The sequence below is a fragment of the Solea senegalensis genome, linkage group LG7 (assembly GCF_019176455.1).
Source record: "Solea senegalensis isolate Sse05_10M linkage group LG7, IFAPA_SoseM_1, whole genome shotgun sequence".
NCBI lineage: Eukaryota > Metazoa > Chordata > Actinopteri > Pleuronectiformes > Soleidae > Solea > Solea senegalensis.
Genome location: NC_058027.1, coordinates 24161199 through 24179437, shown reverse-complemented (window position 1 = coordinate 24179437; position 18239 = coordinate 24161199). Strand labels below are relative to the sequence as shown.

The window sequence follows — 18239 nt, the reverse complement described above, 5'->3', positions numbered from 1 at the left end:
TCAAATGGTAATTGATTCCAACAAGGTTGCTGCCTAACAGATGTTTTCTTTGGACAAACTGTGCTGTGCCGTGTGGCAGTGGCATCCATCCATCACCTGAGTTTTTACATGTATTCATTTTACTATCTTCTCAAGATCTCCCCCGTTGCCTTAATTTATTCTGCAAACACTGTGGTGTGTTTTTTATTTTTTGCTTCTGCTCCATGGCCGTCTCTCTCGATCTTAAAATAACCCATGCTGGCAGATGTTCTTGGAGAGTGCACATTGTTGGCTAATACTAAAGACCTAACATCACAGCAGAAAATGAGACTATAGGGTGAGCAATGTGTCTTCCCACTGCTAATGCAGCACACGCTGTATGTATGGCGTAGCTGAGTCAAGTCCACGGGGCAGGTGATGTCAACGTCAAGCATTAATAGAGCAATATTTGAAAATTATATTCTAATCAGTATGTCCTGTTAAAAAAAAGTGGATGGAGTCAAGTTGGCATCATCCGTGCTCAAGTTCAGGTCGAGTCCTGAAAATCAAGTTTTGGACTCCAGCATTGCAGCACTAGAGTTAAATAAAAGTTTTTCAGTGAGAGTTGTGTTTGCAATTTACCTCAGTTGCAACTCAACTATTTCTGAAGCACGTAAAACAAAAATCCATTCGCCTGACCGTATGCATATATTGTACATCGATCAGTGCTTGAAGGTGCATATGCGTATCGTGAGATAAGTCACATACACCAAGATCCATGACTCTGTTTTCTAAAGGTCAGTTGAGAATCAGGACAGAATACTGTTGGATTGCACAGTATATTATATTTCCATATTAGGAGTTACACAGGGAAATCGTTGAACAGGAATAAATGACAATTTTTTTCACACCACAAACTGGGGCATGGCTTAAGTTGTTGAGAATAATAGTTCATTTGTGAAATGGGATAGGCTGACACAAGAATACAGGATGATGATTACACAAGCAAATCAATCAATATAAACCTTGATCGGTCCAATACTACGCTGAGTGGAATTATTTGCTGCCTGAAAATCTCTCTAAAAACGACTCTCTCCTTGGCTAAAATAGACCCGTGTTTGGGTGACTGTAATGTGGACATACAGTATGAATCGATGATGTAATTTTGCTTCGCAGCGCATTCAATTTGCACGGCTGACATTCACCGCAGCTTTGATAACTATAATCAAAACAACAACTCGGTCCACACAACTCATCCAGCACAGGGAGCCCGTCAATGTCCCTCAGGCTGAGGAGGCTAGGTGAAGGAGGCTTCTTCTTTTGAGCCACGCAGAGCTTGATAGTAAATGCTGACACAAACAGAAAGCTGCTTCACTTTTATGTCATGGACATCAACGAGCTATTGATGCAAAATTGATATTCATAGCCAGACTCCACTCCAGCCAAGAGGCACCATGATCACTGTGTTCATACAAAGTTCCATTTGCAGAAGCGAACGGGTATTCAGACTGTGCACGCCGACACTCACAGCCCTCTTTATCCATCTCCTGTCAATTCACACTGTGACGGCTTTATTTTATACCATGGTTTGTCACCTGTTCCAAATTGGGGCATGGGCATGCTGCATCCTCTGTCTCCATGCTGCTACACAGGTAGTAAAGACAACAGTTTGTTTTTCTTATGTTCCTAGAGTTGTTGATAGACATTTTAGCAGAATTGCATTTGTCACAATTCAATGCTGTTTTAAAAACAACAACTTATATGATATACTTTAACAGCTCTATGCTACTAAGTAAGTGATAATTGCAGTGTGGCCCTGGCTGGGGTTAAACCCAGTGGGAAACATACACAGAATGTAAGCCATGTATTTTCACAGTCAGTCATAATTGATATACTATATAAAAGAATAAGAAACAGCAATAACTTCTTTTAAAAAAAAGCTATCAAATTGCAGCCACACAAAACAGTCCTGCAAAGCTGTGCCAACTGCATCAAACTAAATACATTTAGTCATTTGTCAGACACTTTTATACAAAGCGACTGTTTTATTAAAATGCTATTTTGGAGCTTTGAAAAAGAAGGGATTTCCAGTGGTGCAGCAGGTTGAAACTAATATGCATCAAAGCCTTGGTTTTGGATATGGCATTTTTGGCAGTTGTAGAGGCTTTTCCACCCTATGGGTATTGGTATTAGGACATCTGCAGTCTATCCCACATAAGCATGCTGCTTAGCCTGCCTACTCATTTGACTGGTGATGATGTGACTGCCTTGTAATAAAATATAATATGATTGCATGTCAGAGTCTTCTAAAAAAAATAGCTTCCACCCACACGGAGTCAGGACCTTCGCGCTATACACAAGCAATCATAGCACTCCATGCCACTCATCACAGTGCAACAGTGTGACCATTACTACCCTTTTAAGAATTTATGTATTGAAATGAAAGGCATTTGCATACACAGGAGAGGGTGCTTTGATATGAGTTATGATAGCCTGCCACTAAAGATGCAAATCAAATTTGTATTAGTTTACTCTCTGGTCAGAAGTGACTTGAGTTTCAGTGCATACGTTATTTTCATGATGAGGTAGGAAACCCACCAACCCCCCCTTCCCCCCCTAAATTGTCCTGCCAGACTGTAACCAGATGTGCAATACTGTTCAATTTGTTGAGTACAAATGGTCTTATCAGAGGACTTGGCAGCACAGGGGAAATGGCCGGAATCCATTGTTGTCCCTCCTTTCATGTCCGAGATGATTTGTATATGCATTCAGTCATTACAGAAGCTCAGTGTGTCACTAATGAGAAGTTTAATGAGACTGTCTCCATGGACCAGCGACCAGGGCCAAGGCCTCAGACGGATTATGAAATCTCCCATTTCCTCTCGCAGTATGGGGCGTTTTTCATTATTGCACAGTACAGACGCTTGTGGAATCCTTTATTAACCTCGGCTCCACAGCTGTGCCACAGAGCAAAACAACTCGGGATGGAGACGAAATGAGACATTACAGTAACAGGAAATACGTTGGTGTGTTTAAATACAGCCAGTGGTCCTTAATGTCCTTTCTTAATAGACAGATACATGCGCAGGTGATAACTTAAATGGATGATCGTAAGTCTATCCGGGGATACTGTAGGGTCCATACAAAATTTTTAAAATTTTGTATGCTTGTTATGCACCAATGACACCAGAACAAATTCCTTGTATGTGCAAATCATACTTGGCAATAAAGCTCTTTTGATTTTCAAATGCAGACAGAATTTTGGACAATTTATACAAAGTTTTTCAAACTGTGTTGCTGATTGCTCTTGGTATTTTAAACAATTGCCACTTTGAAATAGCACAATTTCCCTGTCAATCTCTGAGCCTCACAGTTGACTAACTTTTAGTTAGCTCACTTTGTCAGTTTGTTACCGTTTCTCCCACTGCTCGCCTTTTTATGTGCACCTTACAAGAATTAAAATGTTGTATTTAGTTGGTCGTTCAGTTGTCATGAGAACAGCAAGGTCTGCCATTAGTAAGTGGGTGGCCCGTGGCATAGCTAGAGAATAATAGATATATGCACGTTTCTTTGGATCCTTGACTTTCTCTAAATAAGCAGGAGAGAGCCCTAACTTCCACATTCCCTGTGTTTTTGGTATGTTTTTCTTTCCTACAAAGGGCAGCACTAACTAGTTTTGATGCCTGCCAGAGTTTGAGTCATCAACAACTAGAACTACTTCTCTATTGCATTGATCTTCTATTGAGAGGATGAATTATATTGCATTTATCTTATTGAGAGGAATGGCCGAAATAAAACAGGGAACAGACAACTTTTGTGTCATAAAACTTGTTAGAGTGCAGGCACTTTTCCTCACAGGAAGATGGGATTCTTTTACAAGTGCAAGGTCGAGTTGTTTTGGTCTGTCTTCCGTTTCCACCAGGAGCAGAAAATAGTAGAATTGCAATTCTCTTCAGTGTTTTGGTTGTGGAATAGGTAATGCAGATCCTTTGTGCCGTAAATCAAGGCATCCTGTTTTTGCAAAACTTGTCCCAATTACCTAAAGAATAAAATAATGAAAGCCAGGCTTAGGGCTCAAATATTAGCGGGGATGACTGGTGTTGATTTTCCGTCACGTCGCACTGTGCAATATCGTAATGATAACTTAACTTTCAGCTACTGTCAAATGTTTGTTTGCTGTCTGTCATCGCAGAGTGCCTTTGAACACGGCATAGCCGGGTGTTTTTCTTGTCAGTGTCAAACCATCAGCAGAGGTAACACAACGTCTTAGAAAGAAGACATGGTGCAGCCCCAAAGTGTGTTCATGTGACATACGCACACATTTCACTCTAGGCTTTCCAATTAGTGCACAAATGAGGAAAAAGCACAATTTAGCTTCACAGTAAAAATAAAGAAAACTGTCTCCAAAGAAAGTAAACAATGTCGTAGTTGGCATTTTGATAATGAGCTATATTTTCTTTCTTCCACTGCACATGCCTCCAGTAAGTTCTGCATAAGATCAACAGATTAGAGAAGACTGACTGACTTGGACTCAGTTATTTTCTTGCATCATTAAGTTCTGTAATGTCTTTTTAACAGCCAGTCTTTCATCAATCTTCAAGCATTGTTTCTCACCTTGATGCCACTCAGAAATTGTGTTTCAACCCTCAGATTTGATTGATTCCTGGTCAAGTAATTATCCTGCGTCTGGGTTTATTCAGGAATATCTAGTGGTTCATGTAACATCAAAGCTTAGTACATATATTGACGTGATTCACGTCATTCGATGTTCCATAAAAGGGTCTTGTTCATGCACATCTGGATGGTGGAAATAGTTACAGGGAGATATAGATACGTATGCCTTGCTTATAGGATTAAAGTTATAGAAAGGCTTTAAGTGCTTTGTTAAATCCTTCATCAATCATGTTGTAGTACAATGAAACGTTTGGTATGGTATTAAATGAGGCCATGTAATATTTCTAATTTAATGTGGTTAAATTGCATGTTATACAACATATACATATAATAATGCACTTAGCTTCCAGATCGGGAAAATGAAGCCATCGCTAAGTGCCTGAAACCTGCATACTCTTGAATGGCCGTCAGGGAACGACTCAAACAGTTACAAAAAGAAGTCTGTGTTTAGGAAACTATGAGATAGGGATCATACGTCTCACTTAAATTCAGTTCACATTTTCCCAAAGGGTTTGTGGTCTCAATCACTACGTACAGGACTCCAATAAACCATTGATGTCCATTTTGTAACGTTTGGTCCAATTTAGAGGAAAAATAGGCAATAAAGCCGTGCATGCTTTGCAGCATGGCTGTGGTGTGATGGACAATGGATGTCACACACAGTAAGCTGCCCATCCTCTTATGACAATTCTTTTAGGTAACACTCTCTCGGTGGGAATCCGTTAGCCCTGTATACATGTCGGGTTTCATCACAACTTTGTTTGAAGAGGCATGTTGAATTTGCTCCTGATTACCACCTAGACACAGACTCTTTCTCTTTTTCCATTACAGTCTTAAGTCTCTGTGCTCTCGGCTTTGCAATTATCATGTTCGTTGAATTCCTTGTGTATCCTTCTTTGTGTGTGTGGCTGCATGAGGTCAGGTTTGCCTCAGCGGGATAGCAATTAGCTATAAGGGGACCTCCAAGCATTTGCATCCAACCTTGCCAGACCATGGCAGAGGATGCCAAACCCCAGTGGGTGTAGGAGCATGCAGGCATTCTTTTTGCTCTTCACTAACCCCCCATGGCCACTTCTCCCCCGCTATGCCACTCTTCTGTTTTGTTTTCTGTGTATCCTCTTGGTTCCTGTTTTTAAAAAAACAAACCTCGGTGTTAAGTAAGGAATAATTCTTTAATTTTGTCTGTCTGCCCTCGCTTGACCTGTCAAGTGCGCTTTATGGGTTCTTGCAGAGATATTCCTGTTTGGGAAAACAAAGCTCTCAAAAACCTTAATGCCTGCCTTGCTTCCCAAGACTGTTATTATGATTGCCAAAATCGAGAAGCACAGCCAGAGGCAAGTACATTTTGAAACACAATGAGGTTAGCCATGTGCTTTGAGTATGTCTCTGTCTGATGGAGCATGTGCACTCAGTGTGGGCCTACGAGTTGGTCCTTTATCTTTCTGATAATGAAAAAGTCAGAGAAACATGTGACTGTATCATTAAAGGAGTGTGTATATTAGTCTGAATATTGCAGCAGTCCTTGGTGCACCGACTGGCTCACAGTTCAGAGCTACTTACAGAGTGACAGGGATAAAAGCTGGATTATTCTGGCATCGCAGACATCTTGGCCACAGGCAGCTTTGATAAAGCCATTTCAGTGTCAGAGTACTGACTTGAATAAAAGAGTAGGATCATACAAAGCAGGATGGACCAGACACTGACCTAGGTCTTTCTTTTCGTGCATCATCATATAATTCAGTGATTTAAGTATTTGCTCGTTTCTTCTACAACTCTCTTTTCTATCTTCTCCTGTGAGCGCAAAATGCCATTGTTATGGGAAATTACACTTCTAATTTATGTTTTGAGTTTGAGTTGTATCTGTGGTCTCAAAGGAAATCAATTTCCATTATAAATCATACTTCATGTGTTTATCTGCTATGACAGATAAGTGACAACCCACTCTTCTATCTGCATGTCCAAGGTGCTGTCCCTGCTGCAGCTGCCTTTACACAGTCACTGTCATGTGATGTGATAGAAAACCTCACAAGCACCCTCTACTGAATCCTAAGGAGTACTGCTTCAAATGTTTTTTGCGACACGTGACAAATTTGCGTCGCGTCCGGAGTGAACGCAGCACAAATCTGAATAGGTCATTGCGGATCAAACGTGAAATTTGCACCTCACGTTAGAAATAATATCTAATGTCAAATAAAAAGTGACTCTAATCTATGGTTTTTATCATATAAACTGGCTTAACATGGTGCTTTCATGTTTGTCTGGTGAAAATAAATATGTGTATGTATGTATTTAGTTCCCGGGCATGTTATTTACATGTCTGCTTTGCATCTGGGTCAGGTTTAGTTGATTTTCTCCTCAGGTTTAATCAGGTCTGGACAGACGCTCTAATTTGAATGGATGAAAGGCGAAAACTGTGGTGTAAAGCACTTTTGCGCAGATTTGCAAACATAGCGAAAACAGCGACTACACCAGGTCACATGTACTGCATGCTGTGCCTCTTCATTTATCATGGGATGTATTCTGTGTATTATTAGTGCACGTCACTACCCTCTAACTGTATCATGTGGTCTGTGGTAAGCACGGTTGAGAGTGTGGATACTCCAGCCGAGCTTGTCAGGGCCCAACAGAGCTAGACAGGTTAGACAGGTTTTGGACAAATATTTTGATTCGGGGTTTTGGCTTGTCTTTTTGTATTTACCATGTTTTTCAGTGGTCCTCAAGATAGGTGTTAAATGCTATATAAATACAGACCCTTCACCAATATTTAGTCTATAATAGAGACTCTATGAAGACATTTAATCTACCAAATCCGATTTTCATGAATGAACTTCTTTGATTTGGGATTTAGACATCTCTAATTTTCTTAGCTCATGATATGATCAAGGACATCTAAATACAGAAAACTCTCATTATCTGTGTGATCTTTTATTCATGAGGTGGCCTTGACAAATCTGTTTTCAGCAATAGCTCTCTCTACCTGTGATATTGTCCTGTGTAAATGAGACCATGGCTCTGAGGGGCCCTCCATTCACTGCAATCTCCATATCATTTGGTGGGTTGGTGACCTGCTGTCTGTCTTCCCAGGTGTGGGTTGAACACAAGGAGACAGAATGTGATGGACAGATTTAAAATACCTCCTCATGCACATTTCTGACGCACAAATCAAACACATCAAGTACTCTACACTTCTGTATCTAATGAGATTCCTCTAAGTAGTCTGATGCAGCATGTAAGTTTATTCTAACAAACCCTACATTATCATTTGTTACCATCACCATTATTTGCCTACAGAAGCTTTTCATAAGTGTCGGGGAGAGGGTAGTGATTTATTATCCAGAATCACTGTTTTTGTATTTGCTCCAGCGTTTGCTAATTCCAGGGTTATTGCTTATTCCATTAGCTTTAGTGCAACATCTTTCATCTCTAATGTTGCATTATTTTGCCTCAAATGTATTAAAAAGCTCATTACTTTATGTTTGTGTGTGTGTGGGGGGGTGCACACAAAGAGTAATAATACTCTGTTGGAATAATTCGTCTGCTCACACATAAAGAAACAACAAAAGCAGATCATTTATATTTTCAGCTCAGACTGGCTTCTCAGTGGATGGTGATCCACAGATAAGGCTGGAGTTAGAGAATACTTGCTGTTTAGCCATGTGTTCACATAGATACGCAGGTGCAGTGTATTTGTTCATAAACTTGCTTGCACTATGCTTTAACTACATAACTTACTAGACTAGAGGCTTCCCCCAGGGGGCTCACAATTTAACTCCATCCATCCATTATGTCCTCCACATGAAGGTTGTGGGGGGTGCCAATCTTAGCTGACATAGCGATTGGCAGTGTACACCCTGGACAGATCTCCAGTCCTTCGCAGGGCCACATACAGACCAACAATCATCCACTCTCACACCTTCGGTCAATTTAGAGTATCCAATTTACCTAATCCCCAAATCTGAATGTTTTTGTACTGTGGGAGGAAACTGGAAAACCTGGAGAAAACTCACGCAGACAAAAAAGGAGGCCTGTATTGCCTCTGCTCTGCCCCTACTGTTAATGTGCGTATTGCGTCTTGCGAACACACTACCTAAGTGTGTAAGGTCGTGCCTGACACACACACCAAACATGAAGGACACATGAAGCAGCAGTGATGCGTTGGCATTTGCCTCGTAGTGTAGTAGCGCATTGAGAAGTTGTCCTATCAGTGGCTGTGCTAAATATGTAATTGCCTCTCCATGCTACTGTGTGATGTACCTTGTTTATTTTTTGACAGTATCTGTGGTCACTGATCAAATCTTGGTTATTAAAAAATGATAATTCCCTCATATGCTTTCTGTTGGGGCATATTAATGCAAACATTCCTATTATATATTCTGCATACAGATGTCGCTTTATCACTTTCTGTCATCTTGTACAGTGTGAATCTATGCAAAGCAATGTTTTGCCTTGAGCATGTTTTTATTTTTTTGTTTTATTTTTGTCCCTCAGAGGTAATTCTGAGTTAACATCTCTTGCGAATTTCAGAATTAATCATGCATTTGGTCGCCTACTTGTGTGAAGCAGCTGTGTCTGACGTATGTACAGTATATACTTTACGATGAACACACTGCATGGATTATATCCTGATGTAAATGTGGAGAATCCAGGGCTCAGTTCAGAGTTGATCAAGTCATTTCTTACTACCAGGTGTGCCTGTTTCAGGATCATCACACATGCTGCACTGCAGTGCATCCAGCCTCACTGACCACTGACCCTCTTACAGAACACGTATTCAGAAAGTAAGAATGCAAGCAAGTAAAAATGTAATAAAAGCTTGGAAAGCGACAGGCAGCCTGAACTGGGTCATCAAAGGCAGTTACCTCAATTCATCTCTAATAATATCCCCTGCCCTGGGCCCAGGTCTGCTGAAGCCACGTGCATGATGGCTCAGCTTGCTTGATAAATGATTGTGCTGGGCAGTGCTCTGTGCTTCAAGACTGAACTGCGAGGCTCAGAGATTGCCGCCGAGGACATCCACGGTCAGCAAATCAATTCACAGGCTCTCTAGAGCAGCAGTCTGCACTTATAAAAATTGTCCGCTTTGAGCATGGATGATTTTCTTGTCACTAAGTTTTCCCCCCTCACCTGTGGAATCCTCTCCTGTCCTGTTCTGAGCACGATTGGTTTGACTGAGGCGTCTTCACCTATGCAGTATCTGAACTGTGGCTCGTTCTGCAGGGCAGGATATAGGAATGTCACTGGAGATTTAATTAACACCTGAAGGCATGTAAGCCTTTACGCCATGTGCTGATAACAGCTAGCTCACAGCCCATTGGAATTTCAAAGCATTTTTTTTTTTATGTCTATTAATAGTGTGGGGTTTGTGACGGAACAAACAGATCAGAGATTCCTGAGCTTACCTTTGATTGCAACTTCAGTGGAGCTCCTATCTCGCACAGAGTAAAGGTTCTTTTATACCAAGTGGGACTTGCAGGTGGATTTGACAACTTAATTTAACATAATTCTCATGTCCTTGGGAATAGTTTGACCAGTTTGAACAAATAATGAAGTATTCCAGTGTCATTAGGCTGAGAGGAGTCCTTCTCATACATATGGAAAGCAAAAATACAGGTAAGAGGAACTTGAGGGGACCATAATGGAACCAAGCCAAAGGAAGATAGTGGCATTGGAGTATTGGATTATTATTTAGATTTAAGAAGGTTCTTTCAAAACCAGTCTAATCAGCCCACCTTTCAGTTTAAAGCTATAGCAATGAGTAGTGCAAAATCCTACTCATGAAATGACAGTAATTTTATTACTCTTACACACTCAAAAAAATACTCACTTAATCCTATAATCGGCCATCGTCAGATTAACATTGTATTGCTGTTTTGTCTGGATTATGCAGCAGCACGTGTGTAAACCAGGCTATGGAATCATAGGCAGCAGAAGAAAAGAAATCTGAAGTCTTAGCTGTGCTGACAAGTGTCATGCCATAAAGTGGCATCTGCCAGAAACTGATAATAGTGCCAATAGTGTGTGTTGCCTTGAGACTATACTCCCAATAGTTTATGTACAGTATGTCAACAGTTTCTTTTATATGGACCAAACAGTCATAACTATTGTGTTCTTGGGAAGAGCAAAAGATATGTCTTTGTGAAGTTCTTTTAACCACATATTCTACATGACAATAGACAAGAATATTGGTTTGATAGTGTATGTCTAACACCCTTGTTCATATTCTAGATTAATATGATTAGGATCATTTAAGGCGTGACAGTGGCGATTACATCCCCAGGTGTACATGCTGCAGTGTCTGAATGCTGTGGCGAAAGAACATAAACACCAAATTCTGTGCGGGGAATATGAAGTGAATGACTTTCTTGATTACAAGTTTTTTTTGCGTAATAGTAGTCTTCCCTGGATGTCTGTGCAGCATTTGACGATGAGTACAAAAGTACAAAAAAATCACGAGGTAGTCATTTCCTCATGTTTCCATGCACTGATCTTCAGTGTCAGTGTGCCTCTATTTATTACAGTGGTGATAAACCTAATGAATGGCATATTTGCATAATTCTCAGCTCAGAGGAAATACATTTTACTGATAATATTAATGAGGTGAAAACACAGCAGAGGTATTAGCATGGTAATTAGCCGTAATGATCTAAGGATGCACTGTGGCTGATGTTCCAAAGGGCCTTGAAAAGGCAGCATCGCCAGCTGTTCGTGCATCACATGCAGGTCCTGCTTCTTCTGCAGTGAGTGAAGGGACGTTGCCTCCCTCATGTTGTTAGTATACCCAGGAGTTTGAATAGACATGAGTATAATTTCCACCAGAAATCTGCGTAATCATACGAACGATTTCCACAGCGGTGTCCTCTTCTGGTGGCGCTTCAGTGTCTGAGGAGCTTTGTTGGCATAAATGATGCTAGTTCAGTTTAATTTGCATAAGGAGCATGGCTATCTGCGGCACCTCATCTGTTTTCTGGAGCAAAAATCAGGGAAAACATCATCATCATCATCATCCTGGTCGTCATTGAAATCTCAACCCTAAGGAGTCTCTGTGTATAATAAATGTTTCATGGCCAGCAGATGCATTTCAAGGACCTTGTAAAATATAAATGCACACTTTCAAAGATGTCACACACACTCCATCACAGCCACAAAGCCCGAGCTCTTGCTTGTAAATGTGCTGTAAACCGTAAACAAATGCCATCGAACAATTAATAATTAAAGCGGAGTCCACGAGTGTGAAAAGGCAGGCTGAACAACCAATACGGCTGACGTCTGCCCTCTGCCCCCGAAACACTGTTGAATTCTCGTATACAAGTGTTTCAGGAATAAATTGCAGAACCTATAGCTTTAAAGTGCACTTGAAAACATTGTGTGAAGCAATTAATCAATTCGCCTATAATCACACAAAACCAGAACTCACACAAAGACCTGCCACAAGCACTTATTCAGTGTTTAGCAGGTGGATACTTGCAAGAATTCTCTGCCCCCAACAGAGAAGCCTGAGAGAAAGATGGTAAAGTTAATGTGTGTGTGTGTGTGTGTGTATTGAGCATTTGCTGTTATGTTCCATCCGTTTGTCTTGTATCTTGAAAACTTTGAAGGAATTTATGTAGCACCTCGATCTGCTTCATGGCCCCTGAAAGCAACACAGATGTGAACACAGTGTTGGATGATGGGATGGGACCAGTGTTTGTACTTTTGTGCAGTATAGTAAGTGCATATACAGCTTTAAGACCGCTTTCTGACCTACATTCACATTAATCATTACCAAAGTCAGTGGAGCAAGCAGGCCGTATTAAACCGTATTAACACTGTGACACTATTCATAACCGATGCGTTCACAATGATGCCAGTTTAAATGCCGTTTATTGCCTAACAGGGAATTACAAATGCTAAATCAAGCATCACAAATGACGGTTCAGTGCGCTTGTCAGAACGGGATGCAAATTATTCATGGAATATGAATCTTTTCCCTTCAAGACAAGGGAGTATGTCATCGACGCCGCGTGACGAGCCTTCTCTAATGGATACAAACAGTCTTCTGTTATGGAAATTACTCATCTGATATTTGGGGCTTTGCAAGATAAGTCAGTTTACTGGAGTGAGCACTTATTTAAAAATGGAGGAAGCTGGCCCACACAGTAGGTAGATCAGTTACTGATGTGTGTGAAGATGAGCTCCAGTTGTAAAAGAAAGAACTAGACTACATTTCTATAGGCTCTGTTTCCAGCCTTGAGGAAATCTGACCTGTGAGAGACTTTGGAGTGCAGGTCAGAGAGAGGGAGGCTCCTGTTGACTGTACGACTCAGCAGCAGAACGTAAGCGTCCCTTACTGTTTAACGACCTGGGTAGGAGACTCATCAAAAAACTAATTTTCTTTTGATCGTGCCTACTATAGTTTTAATTTGTAGCGGTGACACACACATCAACTGTGCATTCATTCACGGTTAATGAAGTGAATTACTGTAAGAAGAGAATTACTGCACCAAGTCTTTTCTCTTTACAGTACTGCAGTCTGTCACTTTTTTTTTTTAAGACGCAGCAGCACGGTTGCCATGCCCGTTTCCAAAGTCCTGATCTTGCCCAGCGTGCTGTGCTGTACTCTACTGTGCTATCAAGTCTCTCAGGTGCTGCAATCAGAGGTTTTTAGTGTCCAGAGGTTACAAGTGATGTATGAATAAGCTTTTGCTGTGGCTGCTCCTTTTCACTTTCATTTTTTTCTTTGCCTTTTTAAAAATAGCCCCACAGCCTGCTTTGTCATGAGATGTTCACAGTTTCTGAAATGCCTCTACTCTTTTTTTTTGTGAACTCTTGTCCTAACTTTTATTGCTCTTTTCTGAACCTCACACCTTCATTTCTGCTCTAATGTTCATGCTCCATCACCACTGCTAATGCCTGCCAATTTATAAAAGCACTTAACTTGTCTTATTAGCCACATAAAATCACGTAAAGAGCTGTTTAGGGACAGCGTGTGGTAAGACGAGGAAGTCGAGCGCTCCTTTGGGCGGACTCTTTGAATGTACTTAAAGCAAAGTCATTGTGTAATTTTGTGGTACAGCTGTAATTAATGTCAAAAAGCTGCTTTTCTTTGGACGGACTCGCTTGCTCTCTTACAGTGAATTTGTTTGGTGGGCTCTTTTCTTTTTTTTTTACACATAAAATTTAAAACATTTAAAACACAGATATTTTCCTTATAATAGATCTAAACTGAATTTGTCCACATGGATGTTAAAGGTCTCAATTTTAAAACTCTCAAGACCATTGTCAATAAGAGACTGTATACATTTATAGTATATAATCTATAGTATTGATATATGTGTATGCCTTTGTCTCTTGTCTTATGGATTTCTGCCACAGGCATTTAGATGCATCTGTTTCTCTGCAGACCTGAGTCTTTTCTCTTTCACCAGTAAATACAAATGCAACATACTATTGGCATTTCAACTCTTCACCCTAAAATGTATAAATCAAGTAATCTGACAGAAAACTGGACTCCTGCACCCCTTAGTCTCTTGTCTTGTCTATAAACTCAAGCTGATTTCAGACATGGTGACATAGCCTGTGATAATCTGTCTGTCCACGCTAACATCCAAAAATGACTCAACTATTTTACACCTGTGGGTATTACCACTTTCATTTTTCACTGTCAAATTTAGAGACAGGGAAGTTAAGTTTGTACACAATCTGTAGGCTTGTTGTGTAAAGTAAAGGGGGTTTAAAAGGGTTTGAAATTTTGACATACATTTAAATGGATAATTCATTTTTATGACCTTTTAATTAGGGATGTCCGATAATATTGGCCAAATATAAGTAATATAAGTAAGTGATTTGTAGATAACAGGAGATACATGATGTCACCCTAAAATTAATTTCTGGGGAAAAAAGCCTGTATATATCGGTATCGGTTGATATCGGAATCGGAAAGTGTTGGACAATATCAACATATCGAATATGGGTAAAAAAGCCAATCATCCATCCCTGCTTTTAATATAAAAGTTTTCCAATTATTATGAGGGCAAAAAGTCATGCACTTTATTAGAGAGGAAAAAGTGCAATGGTTGTTCTTTTTCTCAGTCATTTACCTCTGGTATCTTTCTGTCAGGCCGTAGAATAAAGGATTTTAGACACTACAGTATATCTGAGTGTCCCCTACAGGCTTCTTTGTCTTCTCAGGCAGCAGCTGCTGCTTTTTTTTGTCAGCAATAGTAACAACACAATATATTACCTATCAGTGTTCCCTTTCACGTCAAGTTTATGTTCTAGGTTCTGTAATAAAACAATTGAGAGACAACTGCCAAGTAGCTCTGCATTCATCGACACACACACACACAATGATGTGTTTAATTAATATCATGCAGATGTCAATAAATTCAAGGTGCAAACACAACTATTTTTGTCAAAGGTGAACTGTGCAAAAAGTCCTGTAATATGTCCCATGTCCTGTGTTTAGATGCTCTACCGCGTCACTGAAGCAGAGAAATTCCTGAGAAGCACAATGTTTTCCCTTAGGGCATAAAGAACAACTTCCCCATAGTGTTGTGCTGGTAATGAAAGAGAAAGAAAAAAGACCAAGACCTTTTAATGCCAGTGTGAGAACCATGCGCTACGTGCTCCGTATTACCTTGCCGAGGCAGATTGTAAAGACAATACCTGCAGCTTGCCTTGAGCCAATTTAATGGGTGATCTCCTCAGTGTAAGGGACTACGACAGGTTAATTCCATCTCAGCATGATAGACTTGGCCTCTGAGGTTCAGTGGCCTCCGATAATGGCCTCATTTCCAGCACCAAGTGTTGCTATTTAACGGGTCAAGAGCAAAATAAAATACAAACCAAGGAGAACCTAAATAATACCTCACTGCACCGGCAATGCTAATGCAAATATTCATTAGGTTCCTCTGTGAGTTGTCTGCTCACTAGAGAAACGTGCATTGATTCCTGAACGGCAGTGTTGATGAAAAAAGAGCAACAAAAATGTAGAAATGTTAACAGCAATAATACCAGATAGAACTCCCAATACTTTCTGTGTAAGACACTCTATGTTCATGGTCGTCTTTTGCCCCAATTCTTGTTGGAGAAACACTGTTTCTGAACGGCAAACATCTCTATTATGCTTTTCTTAGACATGATTGTTGACCAAAAAAAGCATGTGAGTGGAGTGGAATGATAAAAATTTGGTGCTGTGCGGCCCCCGCCACGCCAAATCTCTTTTTCCTGGACCTGTGAAAGAGCAAGTGGACCCTAAATCCTCGTCATCCGTAGATGCAGGGTGTGTGTGACATGGGAGGTAATATGTTGCATCGCACTCTAGTTGAAACCCTCCCACTCCCATGCTGCACCTGCTCCACCCAGGCGCCCTGTCACAGACTCTCAGACTACATTCCAATAGCATCCCAAAAGGAAGTACAACAATCCCCCCAATAAATTCCCCCATAAAGCTAACATCTCAAAGTTTTGAGTGGCTAAACTGAATACAGTAGAGCTACATGGAATAAAGCAGCAGACACATCCCACTCGCTCCTGTTTGTCAGAACACAGAAAGTTCTCTGCAGTGGAACTGCTGCACTTTTCTCATTGCCTCTCTGCCCGGATGTGAGGACACACATTAGGCCCTGGCTGTGTTTTTTTACACTGTTTATCCCTTGACAACTTCAGGGGATAAAAGTAGTTTGGGCATGTAAGATTTCAACAACACAAAAAAAAACGATAAAGTGTTTTGGAAACGGTATTGTTAACCCTCGCGTTAACACCTCTTGTTCATTAGATAAGTATATTAGAGGACCATATACTTTTCCCTCAGTAATCTAATAATAGACCTGAGGCTTCGTTGGGCAATGGATGACCCAGAGCTGAATGTCTGAAGACAGAGCCAGGATATGAAGAATATAGCCAGGTCTTATAAAGCCCAATGGCTGTGGAGTGTGGCAGATGGTAGTGTCGGAATTTGGCATCGACGGATGAGTTCATGGATCCAACATGCCTCGTGTAAACAGTCCAGACTGGTGGTGGTTGTGTGGGGAATGCTTTCTTGGCACAGTTTGTGCGTCCCATAAACCAAGAGTTTTGACAAGAACAAGAAATTTGCAGGATTCATGTGCGGCTGATAAGTCTGCAGAAATACTGTGTGACCAGAATCATCATGTGGAATATGAAGGTTGTTTTAAGCAATAATCATCTGAGAGTGAGACATTGCATGCACATGGATCATTGTCAGTGGTAGCTGTGTTTCCTTTGAATAATTTACAATATTAAATGAAATCATGTTTGTGACTTAATATTGCCTTCAGACATGTTGCCAATTAGTTTGTAGAAACAATATAGACTCCTTTATATTTAAAAGTGGAAATTATTAATGACCTACTGTATTTCAATTAACATAGAGTCAATTGCACCTAAATATTTACCTTTAATTCTGACTGAACAGAGGCGATAATGGAACAACGTGTTTGTGTAGCAGATGACGTTTCTTGATAAAGACTAATGGCAAAAATAATGGGTTATAAACAAGGGAATCTTTCTGATCAACACAGTGGTTTACAATTTATGATTAGTCAGACTTCATCCATCATTTTAACAAGACAGTGAACCACATAATTCTTCTGTCAACTCTGTCTTAACTGGAGTCAAACTGCGGCGTCTATGCTGTGGTTTTAGATCATCAGTCCAATCAGCTGCAGTGGCGAATCATTACCTGTACAATTCTTTTAAAGGTATTTTCAGGGTTATTATTTTCATCAAAAACAGCAGTGGCATAAGTGGATGTTTATCCGACTCCTAATTTCACCTCTTGATAAATCACCGACCACTGTGTTGCTTGTATAACTTATCAAGACTGAACAATAATGCGTGTGGAGCAAATCACCGGGGTGATGTTGATGAATGTGCCTCTGAGTCATTGCACTCCGGTGAGATATTTGACTTTGAGCGGATATTGGGTGATTGTAAATAGTTTTTAATAACGTTAATATCATTTTTAATGAAGCACACATCACACACTGTGATTCATGCCACAGCTTTTGTCCGGTTGGGCAGATGTGCCGGCACGGCTGCTGTGGTCTGACAGTGATAAATGACAGGAGCATTGTGATGCACAAGATGATTCAGCAGCACAGTGTGATTGATTACAAAAGCCCATTTGCATTCTCTTTAAGAAATTTTCAGGGGAAATAATTATGATTGTCAGTGACATGACAACAAGAAGTCGAAAACCTTTTTAGAAAAGTAGACAAAATGTCCTGAACTCAAAGAAAAACATGACAAGAACAGCAGATTTGTTATTGTATTTATTGTTGTCTTCTAATTCTATTCTTTCATTTTATTCAATTCTTACTTTATTTCCAAACTGTTCAGTCTGAGCAGTCCCTGCTCCTTTCTCATGCTGTCCCTCCTGGTGACTCCCAACAAAAATCTATGCTTCACTTAAAAAGATCCAATCACAAGTGGATCATTTCCTTTGAATTATTCAGCACCAATTGTTATTCCACATTTATCTTCCTTGTTTTTTTTGTGTGACCATAAGCTCTTGCAAATTATTTGCCACCAATGGAATTGATAAAGTTGTTTGAATTGTGTTCCAGCATTGGTTTTCATAGGAGGCAGACAGGCACTCAAACAAG

At 40.3% G+C, this 18239-nt stretch overlaps 1 protein-coding gene across 2 annotated transcripts in view; it reads left to right on the top strand.

Moving 5' to 3' along the window:
- spon1a (spondin 1a) overlaps nt 1–18239 on the top strand; it is a 58092-nt gene that overhangs the window by 21265 nt on the left and 18588 nt on the right. The gene's annotated exons all lie outside the window — the stretch shown is intronic.